This window comes from Prinia subflava, chromosome 13 (assembly GCF_021018805.1).
Source record: "Prinia subflava isolate CZ2003 ecotype Zambia chromosome 13, Cam_Psub_1.2, whole genome shotgun sequence".
NCBI lineage: Eukaryota > Metazoa > Chordata > Aves > Passeriformes > Cisticolidae > Prinia > Prinia subflava.
Window position 1 is genome coordinate 16,193,557 of NC_086259.1, and position 24,117 is coordinate 16,217,673.

General features: G+C 41.1%; 2 long non-coding RNA genes across 3 annotated transcripts in view; one reads left to right on the forward strand and one right to left on the reverse strand.

Moving 5' to 3' along the window:
* Positions 1-15,524, reverse strand: part of LOC134557726 (uncharacterized) — a 199,608-nt gene extending 184,084 nt beyond the window's left edge. Inside the window, exons 1-3 of the long non-coding RNA XR_010082152.1 lie at positions 15,385-15,524; positions 9,365-9,579; positions 2,168-2,302 (exon numbers count right to left, since the gene is read on the reverse strand). This is a non-coding gene — a long non-coding RNA (uncharacterized LOC134557726). The remainder of the gene's footprint in view (positions 1-2,167; positions 2,303-9,364; positions 9,580-15,384) is intronic.
* Positions 15,525-17,310: 1,786 nt separating this feature from the next.
* LOC134557742 (uncharacterized) lies at positions 17,311-18,708 on the forward strand. Of its 2 annotated transcripts, none has more exons than XR_010082168.1 (4): positions 17,311-17,406; positions 17,582-17,736; positions 17,862-17,932; positions 18,176-18,284. It is a non-coding gene; the product is annotated as an uncharacterized LOC134557742 (long non-coding RNA). The 2 variants fall into 2 exon arrangements; XR_010082167.1 differs by lacking the exon at positions 17,311-17,406 and adding an exon at positions 18,607-18,708 and having other exon boundaries at positions 17,450-17,736.
* Positions 18,709-24,117: the final 5,409 nt, after the last annotated feature.

Here is a 24,117-nt window from a genome sequence, read left to right on the forward strand (position 1 = left end):
CATTACCCATTGTGAGTGAGAGCTACTGTAAATAAGCTTTGCAAAGTATATTCCAGCTACAGCTGTGCTTGGTGGTTTGTAATAGTCCAGCACTCGCTAAATATAAATAAATAAAATAAAGTGGGAGATAGTGATACTCTGATTTCTGCTCTGACTGTACATTTGTCGGGAGTGCCCAAGCAATCAGAACACTACATAAATACCTTGCCATGCCTGTGGGATTCCATGCTAACTTATAATCCATCACTGAAGCAGGCAGCAGCTCTTGAAGACATGCTAAAGCACTTCCAGGTTGAATGTAATTCATTGTTACACTCTCTGGCTGAGTGTTTATTTCCTCCTGCAGGAAGAAGTGGCTGCATGTAGAGCAGTTGTATGCTGGAAATTTCACTTAAAATTTGCACCATATTAAGTAATTATTGACCAAAAGTTCTGTATTTTATCACTTGATTTATCTACTTTCTATTAAAATTCTTTGTCAGCAACCTTTTTGTTCAGGAATTCTACTTTGAACATAGCATGTCTATACTTATATCTTAATCTGAAAACTGACAAGTTTTCAGGACTGAGGCAGGTAAAACTATTCAGATAAACAAGAAGAACCTGTCCCACCCTGTTCTCACAAGACATACATAAGTATATATTTTGTATGTCTAAAAGATACCTGTTGATCACATAGCTGTGCTATTTATTTTCTTCATTTCTGACTCCTTGTTTCGGAGAAACAAAAAACTGAGGAAAATGTTAAAGAACCTTCCAAAATTTCTGTTGGAATAGAAAATGAACAGGAATATTGTAAGACAGACTGTTCCCTCAGTTTCTTCTGGCCAATTTGTAGTCCCAGCAGATTTGCAGAAACTTTGAACAAGCAGAGGGGCCTGGCAGTGCTGACACGAGCTGAACCCGCTCGCCTCGTGGAACTCAACCACTGCGACTTCACAGGCAGCTTTGGCAGAACACAGAAAACATCAACCCGAACAAAAAAGAGATTTAAAACTGATGGGATTCTTAAGGGGAGGTTTTGTCAGCAACTGAAAAAGGCCCCAGCATTTCATCAGAGAACTTTCTAGCAGCCTAATTCCTCCCTGATACGTTTGTGCTGCTGGGGTCCATCCCCAGCATCCTGCTCTCCTGCTTTTCCCTCTGCTGCTGACTCAGATGTCAGTGTCCACTAAGCATCTACAAAAAGGCATCTTTAATGTTCAGGCTGTAAATATCCCATTGATTCCCAAGAGCCTAGCATATGTCAAAGGCATGAAATGATGGCCATGAAAGGGAGTTCTCCATCTGTGTTTGCTTAGCCAAGAGCTGCGGGCTGACCTGTGGACTGCCGTGGCTGTTTAATATGGTCTCTGCAAACCGTTCAATAACATCAGAACTGCTGGCTAATCCTCTTACCAGTACCATTGACATTATTTCATGTTCTGCTAATTCCAAGCCATCTCGGAATAAGTAGAAATACTTGCCTCTCTGGCAAGTCAATAGGCTGATTTTTTTAAAGGCTGCAGCTCTAACAAACATCCGTGTATAATTTCAGAACATTGTTATTATTTTTTTTTATGGGAGCATTTTTGCATAATGTTATAGCGTGAGTCTCACCTCAATTTATTTGTGCAAGTCAGGAGTCAAGGTAATTAAAATGCATGGGAAGGACTGAACTTTGAAACAGAATATTCTGAAACAAGTATCCAAGTATATTTTGAGATTATATCTCCAAAGGTTTTCACGTGCAAAAAATGCAATTATTTAGATTCTGGAAGAATAAAAATTATATTTCAAATGGAAAAAATAAAAAAGGTAGGATTTGAAAAACTTCAGAGGTATCTATATTTCTATTTTGCAACTTGAGCAGTTTTTGCAACGTTTTCATTTTCATTTGAATTTCCTGTGTAGACTTTGTGGCAATCATGTAAATGGACACAATCAGCTTTTTCACGTGGTGATTCCCAATTCAGTGTTGAGCATTAAAAAAAACCCCTCAAAACTACCTAAAAATGAACTAAGAAAGTGCCTGTTTAATAAAAACAATCTCTCTTAATGATTTTACCATGTATTTCCCAAAGAGTCCCAAAGAGTGCTAGACTGTGAAGGAGAACAATGCAAGGGAGTAAAAACTTTCTGACTTTGGAAGGAACTAATGTTTTTGAAGCTGTCCAATCATTCTTACCTCTCTTTGCAACCTTTAGGGAGTCACAATCCATCCAGGAGAATCAATTATTGAATGTAACAGTAAGAGCCTTGTGTCACCAGTCCTGTCGTGTCACCGTCTTCTGTCGGAGAGCAGACACAGAGTGTGAATGAACTGCAAAAAAACGAAATATTTCAAATTCTGGGAGACTGGTTACCACCACTGTCCTGCTCTGAGCATTGCACACCACAGAAACTGGTCGAGGAAAGAATGTTTCTGTACACAAAACACTCAGGCCCCCTCTATCATTTAATCCCTCTTCCATCTCTGCCAAATTCCAGCTGCAGCCCGTACTCGCCTCCAAAGCAGCAGAGCTAATAGCAAAGAAAGTCATATCTATTGGCTCCTTCACCAGCATTTCACAACAGATATCATCTGATTAGGTGCTAAGTGGGACTATTTGCACTTTTGCTTATGGCACATATAATTATGTAATTCTGTATAGTGCCCAAATGACTGTTTAAGTAGCAGCTGCACAAAAGAGGCATTGGTTGGACAGCAGAGAAAATACAAATTTAAATAAAACCAGCACAGGAAAAAATACACTGATAACTTGTGTATATATATATATATATATACATATGTATTTACACACCTTCAGGACTATCGAACACAGAACAAGTTCATGTCAATGAAACCACTGACAAGCAGAACTGCCTCTCCTCTGTGAAAGTTTTGCCAGTGATGGTCCAGTGACATTTCACTGACTTTTCCTAATTTTCAGATGACACGTGACCCAATTTCATTTCACAGGAATAGAGCTTCCACGAGCTTTGATTACAGGAGTCACAAAGCATCAAGGTTAGTTTAAAATGCTGTTATATTTTAAATACATCCTTCTAAGCATAGGGGTAAGGTGGTTGTGGTGGTAGGAGTCTGCCACAGAGGTGCTCCACAGAGGTCAAAAGGAGATCACTATTTGTTTAATTTAAATAAATCAATTTGTTAAACAAGGAGCTTCTGAGATTATACAGTCAGAGGGTGGAGAGCAAAGAAAGATAATTATTTTTGTTTGCATAAATCATTTTCTTATTACTTGGGGATCAGGGTGGTATTGTTTGGGTTGGAGAAAGGAGGGCAAAAGAAGATAACTATCAATTTGCTGATCAGGGTTACATGGGATTTTGCTGCTGGGGCTGGAGGAAGGAAAGAAGATCATTATTTTTATTTAAATAAATCAATTTGTTGTGATCAGGGATCACATGAGGTTGTGCCATTTGCAAGGAAGGCATAGGAAATTCTCCTTTATGGATAGCTGGTTGCAGAACAAATGTTCAAGCACTATTCTATCAAATGGAAAAGAAAAAAAATCAAGCCCTTCAAGACTGTAGAACTGGATTTCTGTTTGTTCTTTTGAAAGATCCTCACTTTGTCATCTTACATTGGTCTCTGACTTAATACACTTACTGTTATACTTTTAACACACTAAACCAGAAATATATGTGTATGTGTGTGGGCATGTATATAAACCATGTATATAGACAATTAGAGTGAGAAAGAAAGAAATTAAAAAAGATAAATTGCAGCTACCAGGGCCTGATCCTGCAGAAGCCCTTGTACTTTGAGGCAATGCTGATGCAACTCCTGTACAAACTGTGACTGCCTTCCCAGGACATAGGACCAGCTCTCCAGTGGGGAATATTCATTGAATCAATGGCCATTCTGTGCACACACACTTTGAGGGCCTGATATTTGTTGCTTCTTTTCTGAAGCAATTAATGAAGCTCTGTGTGTCATTTTAAAGGCCCTTCATGAACTAACTGGAAATCTACAGCACTGAACATCAGTGAACTCATATCCAAAACTAATAGCTTCAGTGTCACTGCCAAAAATTGACTAAGCGCTCTTTGTGCCTGCAAATGGGGTTCTGTGGGCAGGATCCTTCTCTCTGCCTTCAAGGGATAATCTCCTCTTACAAATAAAACAATTGTTTCATTTGCTCATTGCAGTGGTTGAATGAAGCTGCAGAAATGAATCTCACTGGTTTTGAACGCTCTCAAGTCAATCAAGAGCGGATTTGGGGAGTGGGGTCACTTTCAATTACCACGTGTTGCTATTTGTAAAATTAGTTTTAAAAATGTTTTTTCACAGGCTTAGATGCAACTCATGGAAAATAAAGTAAACCATTCCTCTCAGTATACCAAATTAAAATATGGCTTGAATATAGTGTAAAAGTCAAAAATCCATATCTGCATGATCAAGTGCCCCATGTATTAACCTTGGACTGAAAAGAAGGAATAATCCAGTTAGCTCTTTAACAAATAAAACAATGTTTAAGTAATTACAGAAAATAGTGGGCTGCAACCTCAGATACTTTCAGAGCCAGTGATGTAGTCCAAGGGATCAATTTGTGTTTGTAAAAAGAATGATAAATCTAACTAAACATCTTTATTTTTACAGTACGTTAAAGAAGCATTTTTATTTAGTGCAGTCATATATCTCCACATTATTCTGAAGTATGCTTCTTTATTGCTTTTATGTCTCCAGAACTGCCTGAGGAAAGCATCCTTTTCTCCTTGTGTTTCATTGTTGTTACCCTTGTAGAGTATAACATGTACAAACTTGATTATGATTAATTGAGGGCTTTGGCAAATTACATTTTTATTCCTTTCCATCTAAGTCTCCCATCTGTTTAAGAATTAAAAAAAAAAAAAAAGAAAGAAATTTTACATTTATAAGGACACTTAGGGCTTTCTGGGCAAATCATCAGAACAACTGGTTCAGCAATAATGGCTACAAGCAAAGTCTTTCTTCAGTCCTACATCATCAGCACATTAATGCATCTCCATCCTACAGTGAGGTGAGAGAGGGTGATAACTGGTCCAACCTCACTCGATCTTGCTGCAGAGCTGGAATTTCAAAGTGAATCAAACCAGTTTAGGATATTGCTCAATTAGATCCTGCCACCAAAGAACCACTGGCAGCAGTGAAGTGCAAGGCCTGTAAACACAAACAGCCTTTGTGTCCTTCAGCACAGTGCAGAAAACATCAAGCTTTTTTTAAAGGCACCGTTGAAGTTCTTACCCAAGGTGCTGCAGCTGCACAGACAGCCCATTAAGCCTGGTGTACCACATCAGATAAGGCCCTTCCTTCAGGGTTTATGATTCAGGTATAAATGCTTGCCATCCCCTGGAAGCTGGCGGATGAGGTTGCACTTGGCAGCCTAGGGTTTTCTTAATGGGATGAATGACAGAAGCGAGAAGTCGTGTTTAACCTGTACCACTGTGAGGAGGAAAGGCAGGGCTCTTTCATTTAAAGACAGCCTTGTTCTCCAGCCTTGCTGGCACACAGCACTCAGTGGGGATGAGAAGGCAAAATTATTGAGGAATTCGCTCCTCTGAGACCACACAGTTGAAATAACAAAAAAAACCCCAAACAATTTTAGCAACCAGAACGCAGATACAATCAGTCCTTAACAGGCTGGTCTGGACAGCTGTTGAAGTGGGGACAGGGGCTGTGGATTTATGACAAGGTCAGCACCAGTGGCATTTTTCTTACTCAGCCAATAACGTGAATTGAGTTGTTGGCCTTGGCCCAGGTCCCTGTGAGCAACACTGCAAGTGACTGACACCACACCAGTCCTGAACCAGCACTGAGCAGGACAGGTTAAATCTGCACCTGACACTGGCAGGAACCACAGGGCTCTGGTGTGATGTGCTGCTGTAAGTGGCTGTAAAGGCAGTGACTCCAGAGGGGGAGATAAAAATCATCACCTGGAATGGGTCTAATTGCCTGTGAAGGTGGCACCTAGTGACCAGCAGGGGAGTTACTGCAGTGTCACTGCACACAGTGGTCAGAGTGGAGACTGACTAAACATCAAAAGAGAAAGGTTAAACTGAACCAAACCAGATTTAGGGGTAGATACAGAAGCTACACTTCCCCTGCCAGGGTTTGTAGAAGATCCTTGTCAAATATGTACTGACAGGATTGCTGTAAAAACTCTCAGCAGCTCACTGACATAAAATTCTCTGGTGGACTCATAGGAGATGAAGAAACTACTTTGAGTAATAGATACTGTTTGTGTAGAAAAACCAATTTTGTGGAAACAGCAATATAGATCAAGAGTCCTCTATGGCAGAGTGAACAAAGTACAGAGCAACTGTCCTGATGAGTGCCACATGCTTGGTAATCCAGGCACCCATGTACCAGGAAAAGGCAGTCCCTTCTTAGCCAGGAAAGGAATATTAATCTAATCCAAAATGGTTTTATTCCCAGATGAACCTCCCTTCACATTGGTCAAGTGACTTCAGCATTCCACTTCTGAGGCTCACAAAAAGGAGAGGCTGCCCTTACCTATCACTGCACAGGATCTTAGCAAGAATGATTCACTAGAGTAAACGTTTCCAGTGATGTGTATCACCCTTCCCTGTGCAATGACATGGTTTGGATAGAAGTGAGGGATGTCTGATGACTTCACCCCTCCAAGAAGCAATCCCTGCACCTGCAGGCCCAAAGGGATCACCACACAGAAAATGAGAGAAGTAATCTGGTGACAAACTACTGCAATCTCTGGTCAGAACCCCTGGAGCAGTTGTCCCAGCTCTCTCTGGGGACTGCTACATCTGCTGCAGTCCCCTCCCTCTGCTCACACACCAAGTATACACAAGGGCACAAAGTCAATTCAGTCTTCTGTGGAAAGCCCTGCATGCAGCCCCTTTAATTCGGCTTTGTGCAAGTGTGTGAATCTCACCCTGATACTTTCTGGGTACTAAGGGAAACATTAGAATGGCAGCACAGCAGAAATGGAAAAGCAATCTCATTCTTTGGCAGCAAATAATTTATTTCATGTACCTTTTTTTTCCCCTGCTGCCTCTGTTTATGATAGTAAATGAAATTAATTTCTGAAGAGTTTAGTTAATAGTTATTGATGAGAAATTCCTGTCAATCTCTCAAGATAAACAAGAATGGGTTCTAGCTTACACCAACTGCATGTCACATGACTGTCCTATTTTTCTGATTTAATAAATATTAACCTTTCTGCTTTTTAGGACCATTGTACAAGATTTTTTTTGTCTTCTGATGTGACAGGGTAAATGGCCACTACATGCCAAAACTATTCTTATTATATAAAAATTTTCCTTATTTCATTTCAAGACAAGACATTGTTCAAATTAAAATTAAAATGCTCATAGATTATATCTTCTTCTACATGAATCTATGCAAAATGCTATTTAGGGTGTGCCTCTTTTTCTAACCACGAATTCCTCTAACATCAGATAAAAGAGATTTATCATCATCTTCCCATTTTATCTTCTAACTTTTGCCTAGTGGGAAAGCATAAAGCAGACAGGTGACCCCCAAAAAGACTGTAGGAAGGGATCTTACATCAAGGTACTTGGCAGAAGCTCAGAAGATCTTTTGGAAGTTGCCAACTTTGCCAAAGACTTTCCTCGCTGCCTTGAGCTGACTGCTTTCCCTCCTTGAGCCTCAGTTTCCTGACTGTAAAGTAAAAGGCACAGGAAGGTATAACAGCTCCTCTTCATTTTTTTTTTCTATCTTATTCTTATTGCAAGCCCTTCCAGGCAAGTCTAATTATGCACGTAGCACATGGGGTCTCCAAACTCAGCTGGAGCCTTCAGGCATTCCTGTAGTATGAATAACAATAATGATGATGGAGCATTAAAATAGACAGAACTTGCTCTTTGTTCACTACAATGTGAATCAAACTGTGGCTGGACTTGTATCTAACACCACCAGCCAGTTTATTTATGAGAGGATTTATCAGAAGTGGTTGGGTTTAATTTCCTCTAATTCACACTGTATGAAAAATGGCAGTTGTCCGATTTTAATCTAAAACCTGATGATAGGGTTTCCCAGAAATAACAAAAATACCACAATGGAGGTATCCAAACAGTCACTGGAGGAGTGCAGTGCAGGCTGATCGTGCCTGCTGCCTCACACCTCCACTTCATCCCCTCCCTGCCTCAAATTTTCCAATGGAACCTGCAAAGTCAGGATCACTGAAGCAATAAGGGAATTATTAACAGTAACAAAAAGAAGTGTAGGGCTTCAACTGCCTTCTTTGGCATCTTGATTCACAGAAAGAGTTAATCTTTTGTTCTTGGACTGGCTGTTTTTATTTTTAACCAAGTGGATATGATTGTTAAGATGTGTTCCCTAAGGTGGAAGGAGGAGAGAGAGGTTGTGAAAAAAAAAATTCCTACTCTCATTTGCAAATGGAACAAATGTCTGAAGTTAAATATGAGTGTGTATCAACAATCTCACACATTATTGTGGGGTGAAAAATAATAATAATAAAAGAAGTGGAATTCCTTTCCAAACAAATCAGAGAAAAATTCAAAAGCGAGGGCAAATCAATACCACCCTGTGATCAACAGGAAATGCTAAGAATAACTGTATATCATGTGTGGCTTCAAATTTACAACCAGGACATATAATCTCATTGCAAGAAGAGAGTCAAGTTCAAGAACTTAGCCTCCACAGTAAAGCTCTCATTTTAACTAAAGAAGCTGAGGTCGACGGCCTCTCAAATGAAACAGATAAGGCGACATAGGGTTCTTGTCAGAAACAAATGTTATGTCTCTCCCTACTGAAAAGCTTAAAGATATTATCAGCAAAAGCCTAGTTGGGCCTGAAATGGGTCCCAGAGAAGTAATATTAACCAGGCTCCTGGCAGATCATTTATTTATCTCAAGCTAAATTCAATAAAGAGAGCCATATATAAGTGAGGGAAAATAATGCAGCTGCTAGTAATTTATCATTGGATGGAAAGTCATTGTTATCCTTATCTCTCCAATGATGTTCTATTTCCAACTGGTAATGAATTATGGGGCTTGCCACATCTTTACTATGTGACAGGTCAACACTACCTCATGGGTACTGTACTGTATTTATGCAATCGATGGAGAGTTTGCTGAGAAAATATTGGCAACCCTTTTGTGAGAGTGACCTGGGGCTGCGTGGCCTCAGGAGCAGTGGTGGTGGTCAGTGGATGGAGCAGCATTTCTGTGCTGCTTTAAAACAAAGATGCCTTTGAATGCTTTAAAAGTATTTTTTCACTTTATAGAGAGCCAAGCATGTGAAGCGAACCACTGGATTGTTAATTAGAAAGCATTCTGCTCATTTAAGCTGGCTCAGCCACCAAAGGGATCTTTGCTGTTCCTTTGTTGCACTTATTAGAGGGATTTATTAAACCAAACTTCGGTACAGACTTACCCAAAATTACTTGTGCCTGTGGTGTCTGGGGCACAGCAGAGGCACCAAGAGCAGAGGTTTGCCCAGGTTGCTGCTGAGATGTGAGGCCAGGCAAACAAGGAGCACTGGGTGCCCCACAGAGCTCCCAAATTCCACTCTGAGGGCAGAGGTGGAAGCCATGCAACCCAACACTGCCTTTGCTCTCCTTTGCTCTGAGGGACGCCCCCAGCACCACCCTGCAAGAGAAACAGTGAAAAACTGAGTTTTGTGAAGGATGGCTCTGGGAGGAAGAGCCCTGCTAGAGGGACACCAGGCTAGGGAAAGGTTTCTGCAGCAGTCCCTTCTCTGGCACTGCTCTCCCATTCCTGAACCCATTATCTCCATGTTTTCTCTCTCCTCTGCTTCTTCCCATTGGCTTCAGCTTTCATTATTCATTAGAAAAGCTCATGCGAATTTAAAAGTTTCTGTTTATACTAAAAAATCAGAAGCACACTTTTTAAATTTTTGTATGCACTGAGAGGGCGATGGATATCACAAGTACACTATGCTTTTCAAAAATGCCTCTTGAGGAAGAAAAAAGAAAATTTCCAAATACACTATAATTATCCAGAAAAATAAGGAAATATTTTAGAGTAAGCAGTCTTCTTTCACTAATAATTACCAGATAAATAAAAAATCTACATAACCACAATTTGGCTCAGACCACATTTCTAGATTAGGCCACTTGATCTTCATGCTATTTAGCACTATCTCCTCTGGACCCTTCTGCCTTCTCCACTGAGACTACCCATTTGTGGCCATGGATTTTTTCAAGAAATGAGCAATCCAGAAAATCCCATTTTGATTTTTTTTTTAGTTTGGATAGGTAGAAAGCTGGAAAAATACATATCCTTTAAGGACAAGTAGGAATATATTTTGAAAAAAAAGAAGGAAATTACAGTTTTGTTGAAGAGGAGCAGCAGCCATGCCAATGGTAAAAGTTACTGATTGTAGTAACAGCTGGATTTTTAGCCAGGCAAAGGGATGTGCAGATGAGTTGGATCATCAATGCTGAACCCACAGACCTTTCTGGAAGAGCACAATAGCACAGGACTGTACCCCTGTGACATCCAAATGAGACAAGAAGAGGAAAACTAAAGCTGTCTTTTCCCATTATTGTGGCAGAGGGAAATCTGGACATGCTGGCCAGCTACAGCTCACTTACATAACATATTAGGTGACCTGAATGATACAAGTAAGGTGGCCAAGAGTGACTCAGGTGCAAAACAAACGCAGAGAGCTCCATCCATTGTTAAATAACGAGCGTGTTTCCTGGCCACAGAGACAGGCTGTGCCTGCTGGCATGCAGGCACGTGTTAATATGTCCCTTTGGCTCTGTATGTTTGGGAAAGTCTTAGTAATGGAAAAACAAGGATGTTGTAGGTGAAGGCTGAAGTCCTTTGGCAGAGCAGCGTGTGCAAGAGCTTGACCAGAGCCTGCTGGATCGCACTTGGGCCGAGGCTGTGACAGCAGCCTGAGCACTCACACTCGTTCACAAGGATTCCGAGGGTCAATGAGAGCATTACCATATCCTGGAGCAAACAATCTCATTCTCCCCTGAACTGGCTGAGATATAAATTCCATATGGTTTGGCCATACCAGAGGGGGTCCAGCCCAGACCACATCAAAGCTCTGATATTTTCATAATCAGTTAACTCGAGGGGTCACTCAGCTGATGCCAGCAAGGTCTCGCCTTTCTTTTAATAGCTGAGAAAGTATAATGGATTTTTTTCAATTTAAACACGTTATGTAAATGGAAAAAATAAGTATCTAGGTGTCATAACTCATACAAAACAAGATAAACCAGAGAAGCACACTCCTTGAAATCACTTATTGATTGTGTCATAGCCAGCAAGGAGTCTGCTACTCGTCAGACACTCTTTCTCATGTAGTTTCAAACACACTGTCAAAATTGTGTATAGTTTCTAGCTCCCAGGCCTTCTGCTTACACACAAATCACTAAATTCAGTTTTTAATTTCCATTGTTTGGAGGCCTATCCCCCCCCCAAAAAAAAAAAAAAAAAGAGAAAATCAAAACAACAAAACCCTAAGACATTGACTTAAAACTACTTAGGTTTACAGAGGTACAGTCTGGTAAAAATGATGTATGTGTTTAATAATATGTTCCCTGGTTAATAAAAAACTAGATTATTTTTGGACTACAGAATTTAAATGGAAGAAAGTTTAGCCATTAGGAACCTGTTTACTATTACCAAGAGAATACCCAGTTGGCAGGTCAATAGCTATCATCAGAAATAAAAAACCACAGCAGCCACCTGTGCTTAAGGCTTGTGCCTGTTCGGAAAAAAAAGAAATGAAAGGGTAAAACTTGAGAAGCAAAGCTAGAGCATGCTGGGTTCTGTTCAGTTTAAAATTTAAAAAAAGAGGACATTGCTTTGGGACTAGTGAGTTAAGAGTTTAGAAGAAATGGTAACCATCTCTTCCAGACTGTTTAAGATAAAATGGGCAGCAAATACCTGCATCAAATTTTTCTCTAGAAAATCACTCCAAAGTGTGCTGAAATATCTTAGGCTCTTCAGCATAAAGACTTGCTCTGAAAGGAAGTGTGCACGTAGGGATGCTTCCCCTTTCCTCTGTGGACAGTCCCATCACTGAGCCAGTTGGAGAGTGGCCACTTAGAGTTGAAAAGGCCAATAGACACCTGTGACAAATGCATCCTTCCTTTACCAGATGGGAATAATTGGAGCCTTGAGAACGTTCTCCCTGTGCTGTGAAGGGTCAGAGCGAGTCACACCTGCAGAGGAGCGCAGCTCCTGCACCACAGACACGTTCCCAGCACTGTCACTGCCAGTAATGGCACTTCTGTGGAACAGGAGGAGACCTACTGCCAGCACGGAATACTGGGCAAGGCAGTGAAATCTGCTTCCTACATAATCTGGGACATACATCAATCCTGAAACTCAGTGTAGAGAAGAAGGATTTTTCCCTCTGATTTCTTATTTCCTCATGGGGAGTGCTGTTCTCGTTCTTACCACTCAGCTGTGGTTAATTTTTCACTGTCCAAGAGACTTCATTGTGTATTTATGTATGTATGTACTATATTGACATCTACATATAATTAAAAATTACCTAGCATCGTGTGGTGATTCAGATATTTTCTCATCTAAGTATAGAGAACCGTATTAGTAAATTAAAACATTTTAAAAACAAGCACCCTATGTAACACAAAATGCTCCTCATTAAAGACACAGAAACATTATAGTCCAAATATCAGTTAAACACTGAAAGATTGGATATTTAGGTGATTCAAGAACCTACAAAAAATGAAACCTTTAACTTACTGATAATGAAACCTTGAATTAATTTTAAGGTTGGATAGTCAAAGTTGTTCCATTTTTCAGTATGAAAGTAATTTTCATCTAGTAAAATCTGGACTAAAAAAGCAGAGGAGAGGCAGCAGCAGCACCTGCAGAACACCCCTGTGTTCCTGATCACCTCCTGGTTCCTTAAGGTTTCTTGAAGTCAAACCTAACCCAGCCAGTTCTAGACCAGCTACCCCATTTACAAGTTCCCAGTGGTTTAATGGCTGTTACAGATATTAATGCCTAATCAACTGTTGATGCAATTATTCTTCTCATCCACAAGCAAAGTCTTAAACAGGCAACTATTTATTAACTTGGCCTTCAGCTAATAACGTTTTCTTCCCCACGCTTGTTAGCAGAGACTTCCTTTCTGAACTTTGATAAGACATTTACAAAGCCTGAAATAAAAAAAAAACCCTAAAAACCACAAACAAACAAACAACCCCACACACAAAAACAACAAAACAAAAACCAAAACAAAGAAAACCCAACCACGAAAATGACTGCTCCTATGAACAACACTTATTACCAGAGGACCTTAACCTGGTCTAATGTTGCATAACTTCTTGGTACCCTGCCCTCTGTTTGTCCTTGTCTCTCACGGTGGTGTTGTCATGGCTCAGAGCCAGAACATTTCTCAAGGAACCTTCAGCACCCCCTGATGCCAAAGGAAATGCTCCTGCAGTGGTTCAGCTTCACAAGGAAGGCAAAAGCTGCTGTGGCCTGCAGCTGGTCCTTGCCAGGGCTCGGGTCACCCTGCACAGCTTGTGCCATGAGCTCCTGCACTGAGCAAACACGCTCAGGGTGAGGCACAAAATCTGAATGTTGGGACCCCATTTACCCACACAGAAGTGAATGCAGTGAACTCAGCAAACCTCCAGGACAAGCTCACAGGGGCTGGAACACAAGGTCCAGTTGGGCAGAGTTTGACTGCAGCACAACCAACACAGACCCAGACACCTTTTCAGCACATGCAACACTTTGTTTTTATTTTGAAAGCAAATTGTCAATTCTTAGTTCTCTGCTGGCTTGCTGAACAGCATCTTTTTTCTTTTCCCAACCTCTCTATCTCCCAGAATCAAGCCTCCAAGTACATAAATAAACACTTCAACTGCCATAAAAATGATGGTGGAAAGCTCACTTCAAATATTTTAAAGAAAAAGCTTCAGCTCTCTGGGAGTCTTTTCTTAATGTGTATTTCTGTGAAATCCTGAAACTACTTGTTTACAGATTTGTAAAAAGTAAATCTCAATATACTCAGTTTTCAGTCTCATCTGAGCCTTAGGTTGTGAAGGGAGACACTGCTTTATTTTGCTTCCTGTTTTTGTACAGCCTAAATTCTGTGACTCAGACAATTGATCCACAAGAACAAGCCAGGGTAGGTAGTAAACTATCCATGACAAACTCCCTGTCACTTGAGTTTTCAAATCAAGATTGAATGCCTTTCTAAACTATGTGCTCAAGCTCTACCACAAGCTCCATGCAGCAGTCACCAAGCAAAACCCTCTGGCATATGGGACTCAGGCAAAATTATTATCATGGCTCCTGCTGACCTTAAAATCAGATGAAATAGAAACTATGGTTGAGATTCATCCACATGAGAAGCCCTGTGATAAAACTTTGAATAGAATTTCAGCCAAAGTGTTTGGAATGTCCCAGACAACCCTGCATCCAGAGAGATTTAAGGGAACCCCCTCAGACTACACATGGAGAAGAACAACTGTGTCAAGCCTTATTAAGGTTTTGTTTTGCAGAGTGTGAGAGGAAATAAAAAGCATTGCCTTCTGCCCCAGGGTTACTGCTGGAAGAGAAAGACCAGCTGGGACCTCTTGTGGAATGCAAAGGAAGCTTAACATTTATCTGTTTCTGCTCTCACTGGAATTTTTTGGAGGAGCTCTTAAAGTGTGCATCTCCAAGAAAAAAAATAAAGCTCTTTTGACCTAGTAGCAACTTTCAGAAGAGCTGGTGGCTTTGCTGTGTATCCTGAGGCTCATGGAACAGCCAGTCCCTACTGCCTGATGCTGAGGAGCCAGGGGAGGAGGGCAGGCAGAGCTGCAGGTGAGAAACTCTGGTGTGTGACCTCTGCCACTTCTCCATTTCAGTAACTCCCATTGTAGAACAAAACTCACCAAGGGAAGCACTGACTCCACACCTCACTAACATAAATCATATGTTGAAGGGCAAAGCACAGAAAATTGCCTTGAGATTTGGAGCAGTTTGGGAATGACTCCAGCACACCACATTTGGTCAAGGCCTCCTGCTCCCTCCTGAAATAGGCAGGGGCTCCCTGGTCCTCCTGCATGGGAACAGTGGGCAGAGACTGGCCACAAATACATTCAGACAAACTGTGCACTGGTTTTAGTAAACACACACATTCCACCACAAAGGGATTATGACTCTTCCCCAACGTCTGGATCGCACATTATTACCAAACAAAGGAAATTATGCAAATAAATAGCCCCAGAGGCAGAGTAACCATGATCCACTTCTACTTGTGAACACTGGGCAAACACCTAATAACCAAGATTAATTACCTGCCTCTGCTCGTTTTGTCAAATGATCAAAGTAACACATCCAGTGGTTGCACATGAATGTGACTATTTGTACAAAATTACATTTATACAGAAGAGGTGTGGGGCCAAGCCCTGCAGTATTTGTCATTAGTCACATGTAACTCACCTTACTGAGGGAATTGCTCCTCATTTTTTAGCACCAGCACTTCAGGATGCAGATGAACTTCTGCAAAATTAAGGCGATGAGGTTCTGTAGCAGAGCAAGGGTAGAATCAATTCTTCTTAGAGTCCACCTCGTCCTCATCAGCCTGCCTGGAACACATGAAATATTTGTGAAATCAATTTCAGAATGACCAGACAAGGTGCTGGAAGCACCACAGTCAGTTCAGCAGCTGGCTCTTCCAGGAACACTCTGGGAATGAGGATGGAAATGTGTAACCTCCTTTCCCACAGGATCCCTGCAGTGCATACAGAAACCCTCGATTCAAGAGATGCTGCCGTGCACACAGCCCCACACACTCCATCAAATGAACAGCACTGGCCCCTTTCAGCTATAGCTGTGCAAAGCACCATTCTATACGCTTAAACTTCCTTTCCTCATTTCTTCAGCATTGTGCAGTATTTTGGATTAGCACCGAATCAAGCTGAGGTCCTTCAAACCCATTTTTTCTGGCACAATGCAACCAGAACTGTGGATGTTGCTCCTGAGTTTGCCAGTCTACCATGAGAACTGTATTACCAAGCCATAGGGAGTGGAAAACAGGACAAGGACCTGGTTCCTGGGCCACTGAAGTCCCAAGGCAGCTTTCTCCTGTCCACAGTAGGCAGGCTGGTAAAATTCCATCTTGGCAAACCAGTCCATATTTCCTCCCAAAAAGGCAGAGAAACTTTCACAGATCTTAGCAAATCCAGCCCATGGTTTCAGTCTCTCATGAGAGCTTTGGATATGCCCTCCTGGCAAAGAAAAAGGAAAACTTTGCAATAAACATATGGAATTCAGTTGGCTAAGAATTTTGATAAAAGCATGTACAGAAGGAACTCGGTGTCAAGCAGACCCTGTAAAACACATACATAAATATTAACGTAGTTTCCCTTTCTTTCAGGAATTGTTTGTTGTTCTATTTGATCACAGTACTTCTCCAGCCTCCAATATTTTTGGATAATGTTCTTGCCTTCATTTGTAATCACTCTATTTGGTGTGGAAGATGGATTTTTCCAATTTTGTGCTATTATATACCTTAGCATGGAAAGGATTAGATGGGTTTTTCTTTTTCCATTTAGTCATTATTTAACTGCTTGTGAGCTTCAGGGATTTATATCCCAGTAGGTCTAATTCCAGGATTATAGGTATCTAAATATCCAGTAAATCATTTAGTAGCATATAGGTTTAAGGCAACTTCAAATAACCCCTCCAGTCAGCTTTCCAGCTAAAAACTGGAGTTAGCCAGAAGCACTAGATTCGAGTAAGAGCTATTAAGTAATGCAGAATCACTAATTTAGAGTCGGATTCTACTTGCTTCAAAGGTACTGATAAAATTTGTACCCACTTCAGTGGAACATGGCAAGATCTTCAAATCCTCTTGCTTCAGACACTTGCCTTCTTCCTAGCCAAACACTAATCAAAGTCACCTCCTCTTCTGATTTAAGGACCGGCTCTCATTCCCATAACCATTGCATTTTTATTTAGATAAACACTGTCAGGTTGAGTTGACCCAAAATTTAGATTTATTGAAAATGAAATAAAATGAGCAACAGAAAGCTCTCTGTATTTATTTTTCTAAGTTCCAGTGAAAGCAGCTTCTTGGTTTGGACTTCAATTTTCCTTGGCATCATCTACAGCCTGAACATTGAAGCACTGTGCTCGTACATGAAAACAAATAGGGGACAGACAAAAGTGAAAGAGAGTTATGGGTTTTCCTTGTTTGGGCTTGGTGAAAAGTAAACACTTGGCATTACAGATCAAAAGCCAATCTGGTTTCTTGCCATCTATCATTCAGAATAATCAAAAGCAATACTAATAGCAAAGATAAGGAGATCACTGGGTTTAACTGCCTTGTAATTTGCCCAGGCTCCTTTAAACATGGCACAGAGAGCAATCCAGGCTTTGCCCTGGCAGAGGGATGAGAACAACCACGGGCTGGTGCCAGCTCCCACCGGGCGTGTCTGGGGTTTGTCCTGCTGCGTTCAGGTGAGGCACTGCTCCCCTGGCACCAGCAGCGCCAGAGAGGCGCAGGTGTCTCCAGGCCGGGTTTCTGGCTTGGTTTGGGATGTGTGATGCTGCTAAATCCATCATTTCCTAGCACTGACTGCTTCTCCCCAACCCGTGCAAAGAGGTGTTTTTGTGTCTGACCCTTTTCCTGCAGCACAGAGTGCCCTGGAGCAGGTCACTGCTGAGGGACACAAACCGCGGCACTTCCCGCACACGGGGAACGAGCCTGGCTGTTCCAACAGGGCCTGGAGGAACCAGCACTGGGGTGTGGTGAGGTGATAAAACTGAGCATCCCTCCCACCCTGAAGGGTAAGTGCTTGTCTAAACTCTCTTTATGCTGGGTGTGTCAGAGTTGGGGCCTAGAGGATCTGCCATAGCCAGAATTAACATGTGTTCTTCTGCAGAACAGATATAAAAAGGCTTTTTCTTTCCAGACAGAGACTTTTTGCCTGCACGAGTGTCAACACAGAGTTCATTTCAGGCAAACTCAGTGGTGAAGAGAAAGGTAAGGTTAGGTGAGGAGCCCTTCCCATCAAACCAAACTTGAAGGAAGGCCAGGGCTTCGGGGCTGGATTAGGACCGGGCACATCCCAGCACACGGGGCAGTGAGTAATGTGCATCACCTCGAGAAGGCTTTGAGTCTCAGAAACCACCTTGCATTTACAGGCTCTTTCCTTGTATGGTATTATATAGTTATATATAACATATATATATGTATAAAACAGTAGATTATATTAGTTTTCTGCAGTACCTACCATCCTTTGTGCTGGCTCAGGCAGTTAGACCAGTGGATGAGCAGACAATTCCAGCTGTCCACACCTCCACACACATCCTGCAAGGAAGGAGCAACCAAACAGGTAGCCTTGTTTACTCCTGCATGCCTCAATCCACAGTCCAGACAGACAAAAAAAAAAAGGGACAACAGAACATTCAGTGCATTCACCTTTATCTCCTGGGCAAAAGACATAAAGTCACCATGTAACCTTCCTTTACTGACCACTCAAACTTGTCTGAAAACAGTTCCCTACCTATGGCCTCAGTGTGTTCAGCTTAGCCCTTTTAAAATGGCTTTGAGAAAGCTGATTTTTAGATGAATGGACAGTGAAAATGGAGAAATAGTACAATCCACTGTGCCATGTCACCATGGTCCATCATTCATAAAATTTTATGTGTATCCAGACCCTGTCAACAGTCCTGCTTCAAAGAGCGTGCAGGATCAGCAGTCTGCAGCTTCAGAGACAGACAACATCTAAATCCACCAGCATTCCAGCAGCATCTCTGCCTGAATATGATAGATAAGGATTTCAGGAAGGCATGTCAAAGATAAAAGGAAGGCTACCCCTTGCTCTTGTTTAATTTCCCTTCCAATTTCCTAAAAGGCCTGTTGCGGGAATGACTGTCACCAGAAAGATACAGGGCCCAATTTACAGCCACTGCACAGAACTGCAATAAGCAGTTGCAGTCTATAATTTTCAAGTAACACCACATTTATGAAAACTGCAACAATCCCTTTTGCTGTGATTTGTGGACTCTGATGGCAGAAGAGCCAACCTCTCTCTCAGGAAGCAGAGAGCAAGAAGAGAGAAAGATGAAGAAAACCAAACTGGCTGCTGCCTCAGCATGTAGACTGCAAAACAAATAAAAAAAGTCTTAAAAAGTGTTAATAAAATATCCGCTATGAGTAGAAGGGGAGATTAGAGCTGACAAGTTGGCCATAGGGCCTTCTTCAGGCTCTTCCAGTTAGAACTGAGGCAAGATGACAAGTTGAGAAATTGAACTATGTTGACACAGTCTGCATTTTCATAAATTTCCTCCTCCTCCTCCTCCTTTTATGTAAAAAAAAAAATCTACAAAATAAAAAGGATATAATTCAAACAAAGGCCTGTAATACTGTGCAGTTCTCCTAAGCATCCTGTAGCAGGCTTTGGAATGAATGCAAGAGTAACTGCAAGCAACTGTCCATCACGGACAATGCATTGTATTTACTGAGGAATCACCTCTAATTTTTTTCACCAAGGATTCTATTTGAGTGGAAAGACTTCAGCATGAGCTGGATGAAGTCCCAGATCATCCTGCAGTTTTTAGGGAGAGCAATGTTACTACTACAAGAGTGAACTAGAAAATACACTGGTTAAAGCTTATTATCATTTGGGGTTTTTTCAAAATCATATCAAAATCAGCAGAAAAGCTTTCATTAGATCTGATCTCTTTCTGAAAAAATAGTTGAAATCTTTCTGAATTGGGACTCAAATTCTGGAAATAGGGACACATTCATGAAGAGTCAAACCCAGAGTTCCACATTATCATCAATTCTCTCTGTGCTTCAGGCAACTTTAGTGTTTTAAATCTGAGGCATTTCCTCTTTTACCTCAAAAAACCACTCCATTGTTAAATAAATTATAACTATGCCTCTCATTTTACCATCTGAGAGTTTCTATCCCAATTCAAGACTTGGGAACTGGGAGTTTTTCTATAAATTGCTCAGGCTAAGCCAAGGTAACACGAGAGATTTTCCAAGTACGTCATTTTATTTTTATCGTTCTCATCATCCTTATTATTGTCATGATCTCTTCTTTGGCATTTTCGCTGTTACCTCAGCGAGGTGAGCAGTGCTGCTCAGCACGTAGTCTGTGCTTCCCCATTTCAGGAGAGCCATGCACAGATCAGAGGGCCAACACAGAGTTTATCACCAGTGCATCTGGTATTGTTTCTAATCAGTGAAGTACAAGGGAGCTGAAGGCTGGCAGGTTACAGAAGTGCTCCTCTTGCAGTAACAAGGATGTTTCAAGAGAACAGGTTTTTATTAGCCTCAGTCAGACTTTCAGTCACAAGGCTGTTTTGATGTTCACTCCACCTTCTCTGAGGGGGCAGTAGAAGGTTTAATCTTAATTCCTTCTGAGCACAGAGGACTTGAAAGGCAGTGGAATAAATTTATCTTCACCATATTACATATGAGTGGAAAGCAAGGAAGGCCCTCAGTAGAGTTTAGACCCTTGTAATGAGCTCTGCAATCATAACCCTCAGCAGAAGAACTTAAGCCATTGGTCCCACTGGAGAAACAATGCCTGAAAGGGATGAAATTCTGGTGAAGGCATTCTCACACATCTTTTTGTTAAAGTTGTGTCAGGAAGGAGTCCCTGTGGTGGAGCTGGCCTATAAGAGCTGAGAATCCTCTGAGCTTCTGAGATACAAACAGCTGGACCTGGTGCCAGCAAGGCTCCTGCCTTGAGTTTCAAAGCCTAGGAAGGCCCTGGCCACAGGTCATTCACTACATCCGGTCAGCTTCTGCTAAACAAAGTTTTAGAGAAGTGATAAATAATTGTCAGAAGGCTGCCAATTAAATCAGGGGGACAGTGGCTCTGCACTGGAACATCCAGGATCGAAGGAGTCAAATCAGAAATGTCTGGCAGCACAGCAGTGGTGAGGGACCAGCAGACCAAGGCAGGAACAGCTTTTCTGCTCACTGGCTTAAGTCATATTCCACCCAAACCACCAAGGCTTCTTCAGACTCTCAGGTGGGACTCCCAGTGAAAGAAGTTATGAAAGGGCACAAGGCTGGATTCACTGAGCAGCCACAGTGGCAACACCGGCGTTTGCACAACTTCTCCACCCCAAGTCAAGAGGTTTAACCTGTAGGGATAATTGCACCCCTTTGGCAAGGGTGGTACAGAACACTTGAAAAGGTAATCAAAGCAGGGAAAAAGGGAAAGCAACATCATTTTGGATAATTGGAGCAAAGAGGTAATACATATCTCAGTGTCACAGGGAAGATTGCCCAATGCAATATGCATTTATTCTTATCTCAGAATTGTATTTATCGAAGTAAACCATGCTCAAGCTAAAGGGAAGCACATAAATCTTCTCTTATTGTAATTTTGCAACTCAAAGCAGCTGCTAATTATATTATAGATCTTCTAGAAGTATGTATAATAATTACCAGTTTCAGCCACATTATTAGACTTGCAAATAGAGTTTGCTCTTTGTAAGCATGTCAGGAGCAGAGGGTCAGACCAAAACCAGGGTAAATCAGCACAGCTTCAAGAAATCAAGTGACAAATCCCAACTGTGCTGGACCTACCTGATTTGCACTTGATGAAGGCACCACTTTTAAGAAATATACAGGCTTCCTTGCTGAACTCTTTCCTTTTGGTCTGCTCACCCAAGTTAGGAGTTACCTTGGGTTTTCTGCATGGCCTCCTCATAGACATGATCAGGGTCTGCCATGGTCCCAATCTCAATGTATTGGGATCAGAAACAGCTCACTTCAGATCATAAGATCCCCAGAAAGAAAAGTTGATGTTATTGTCCTTGAGTAGGAGAAATTTCAAGGCTACAAAGTCCTTGAGAAGCCCTGGATGCCTTCTTCCATGGATGAACAGAAGCACTACTTTTTATCAAATAAATGCATAAAAAGGAAATTTAGTGAAATAACCAATGTATGGTTATACTACCCACTTTCTTCACACTACAGCTGAAGCTTAAAAACACTACCAGGCATAAATCCTAAGTACTATTTTTTTCTGTTAGACCAGTAGGGGCACTTAAAGATTCCAATCTCAAGCACAAGTTATTCTGTGAAGACAGAAAAATAAAAGTATTTGCTTTGTGAATTATCGTTTGCAAAACCTTTTGATACCTTTCAGTGCAAATGTTTAACATGAGTGCAAGGCCATATTATTAATGAAAATAACCATACAGTAATTTAAACAATGACATCTTCACATTGTTTTGTAGCTTCAGTGCCTACTCGTGCAAAGTGCAGAATTTCTTCCATTCTCATTGAGAATAAGAGTTGTAACAAAAGTGGAAAACACTCTCCTGTGGCCAGGTGGATGGGCAATGTTTATTGTGCAACATCCTCCTTGGGAAAAGAATCTAAACAAGAGTTTCAAGATTAATATCCAATTTCCAGGTTTTTACAGTACTTGGCAATCATTCAAATCTAACAGTGAACCAAGGCAAAGATTAAAAAGCCAAAGGCCACAAACCTGTTTGAACTGGTGTAGTGGGTTCAAAGTTTCCTCCAAGATCTTGAGCTATAGTTTCCACATATCACTGGGGTAAAAAACTTAGGCAGCCCCAGAGATAAGGTCCTATTTACTCTAGATGAACTGAAGAATTATAATGAATCATGCTTTGGACCTTGTTCTTTAGCTGTAATTAATACCTGATTATTTTGGTTACTCACTGAAGAGTGACTTCAGGATAACCCTTCAGAAGTGTTGGAGCAAAATGACCTGGGGGACAAAAAAAAACCAAAAACAAAAACAACCAAAAAAACACCAAAAAAACCAACCAACCAACCAAAAAAAAAAAAAAAAAAAAAAAAAAAAAAAAAAAAAAAAAAGAAAAAAAAAAGCTGCTGCTGCTAACAGGGAGAAGAATGGTGGGAAAATACTTCTGTCTCCTTGCCAAAGTGAAAGCGCATTAAAGAGCCTGAAGAGATTGTTATTCCTATTGCTAAAAACTTGTTGGGAATCCCACTGACTCTGGAGAATGCAGGGAAGAATTCTCACAAACAGGAGTGCAAAAGGAAGCAGAGAGAAGGAAGAAGCGGTAATGCAGAGTCCTTTGTTACCTGTGCTTGGCATCTGCAATCCCCTGGTGGTTCCCTCATCTTGACACAGGAGTGGATTTCCTTCTGTTGCTGGATGTGATCCAGACCCTTGTGTTCTGACTTTCACCAATGGGAATGTCAATAGGATTCCTTCTTTCTTTCCAGCCATGTTACAGAAAAGTAGTTATTGTGAGGAAGGCAAACCATTTAATTGTTCTCTTTTAAATAAAGCACGGTATAAGTTCATTCTACCATTCTGAAACTTTGAATACCAACCTTAAGAAGTTAGAATCAAATCAGTATTTATTATCCTCCAGTAGCAGACTGCTACCTATATGACAGTTCATGAAAAACACCAGGTACTGAATACACCAGAGCAGAGTCTAAACACACAAGGAGAACCAGCAGAAGAGGAGACAGAACACAGGCCAAGCCAAATTCAGCTTCTTTTCAAAAAAAATCAGCTTCATTCTCCAATGACAACATATAGACCAACTTTTTCTTTTTCTTAGAGAAGCCAAAAAGCTTTTCTCAGTCTACAAAATATTTGTGTATCACTTGATGTTCTCAGTTCATTAAGTGCTGAAATCCTACTCTGCACATTCACCAAGACCTAGGCTACGACACCTTCTGTCAAAATACTTTTCTGTAGCCTACAATCCCTTTGCTATTATAGAGAACTAAACCAACCTTGCTGACAGTAATGAAGACCCAAAAACTTTCAATAAAGTATGAAATCATCTTCTGTTTGAAGATGAATATTTGTCCCTTGTACTGAGATTCACAGGATCTCATGTCTTTTCAGCTGACAAACTGTTGTCACAGCTGGACAGGATCATGTCCTGAAAAATGTGTGTGGAGCCTCAATACATTGTGACACCAAGGTCACCCAGAAACCAGTTCAAAACAGGAAACATCTCTAACCCCCTGGATTATAAAGATTTCATATAACTACGACAAGTGCTTACAGTAAATTCCAATATAAGGAACCTCCACCAATAACTAGAGCTGTGAGCTCTTTAAAAACAGGGTGGCGTCACTTGATTCTTGGAATCAAGGGCAGGTTTTAAATTGATGTGAGTGAACTGGAGGGTAGGAAAACTGATACATTACCCATTCTTTTAGTCAGATCT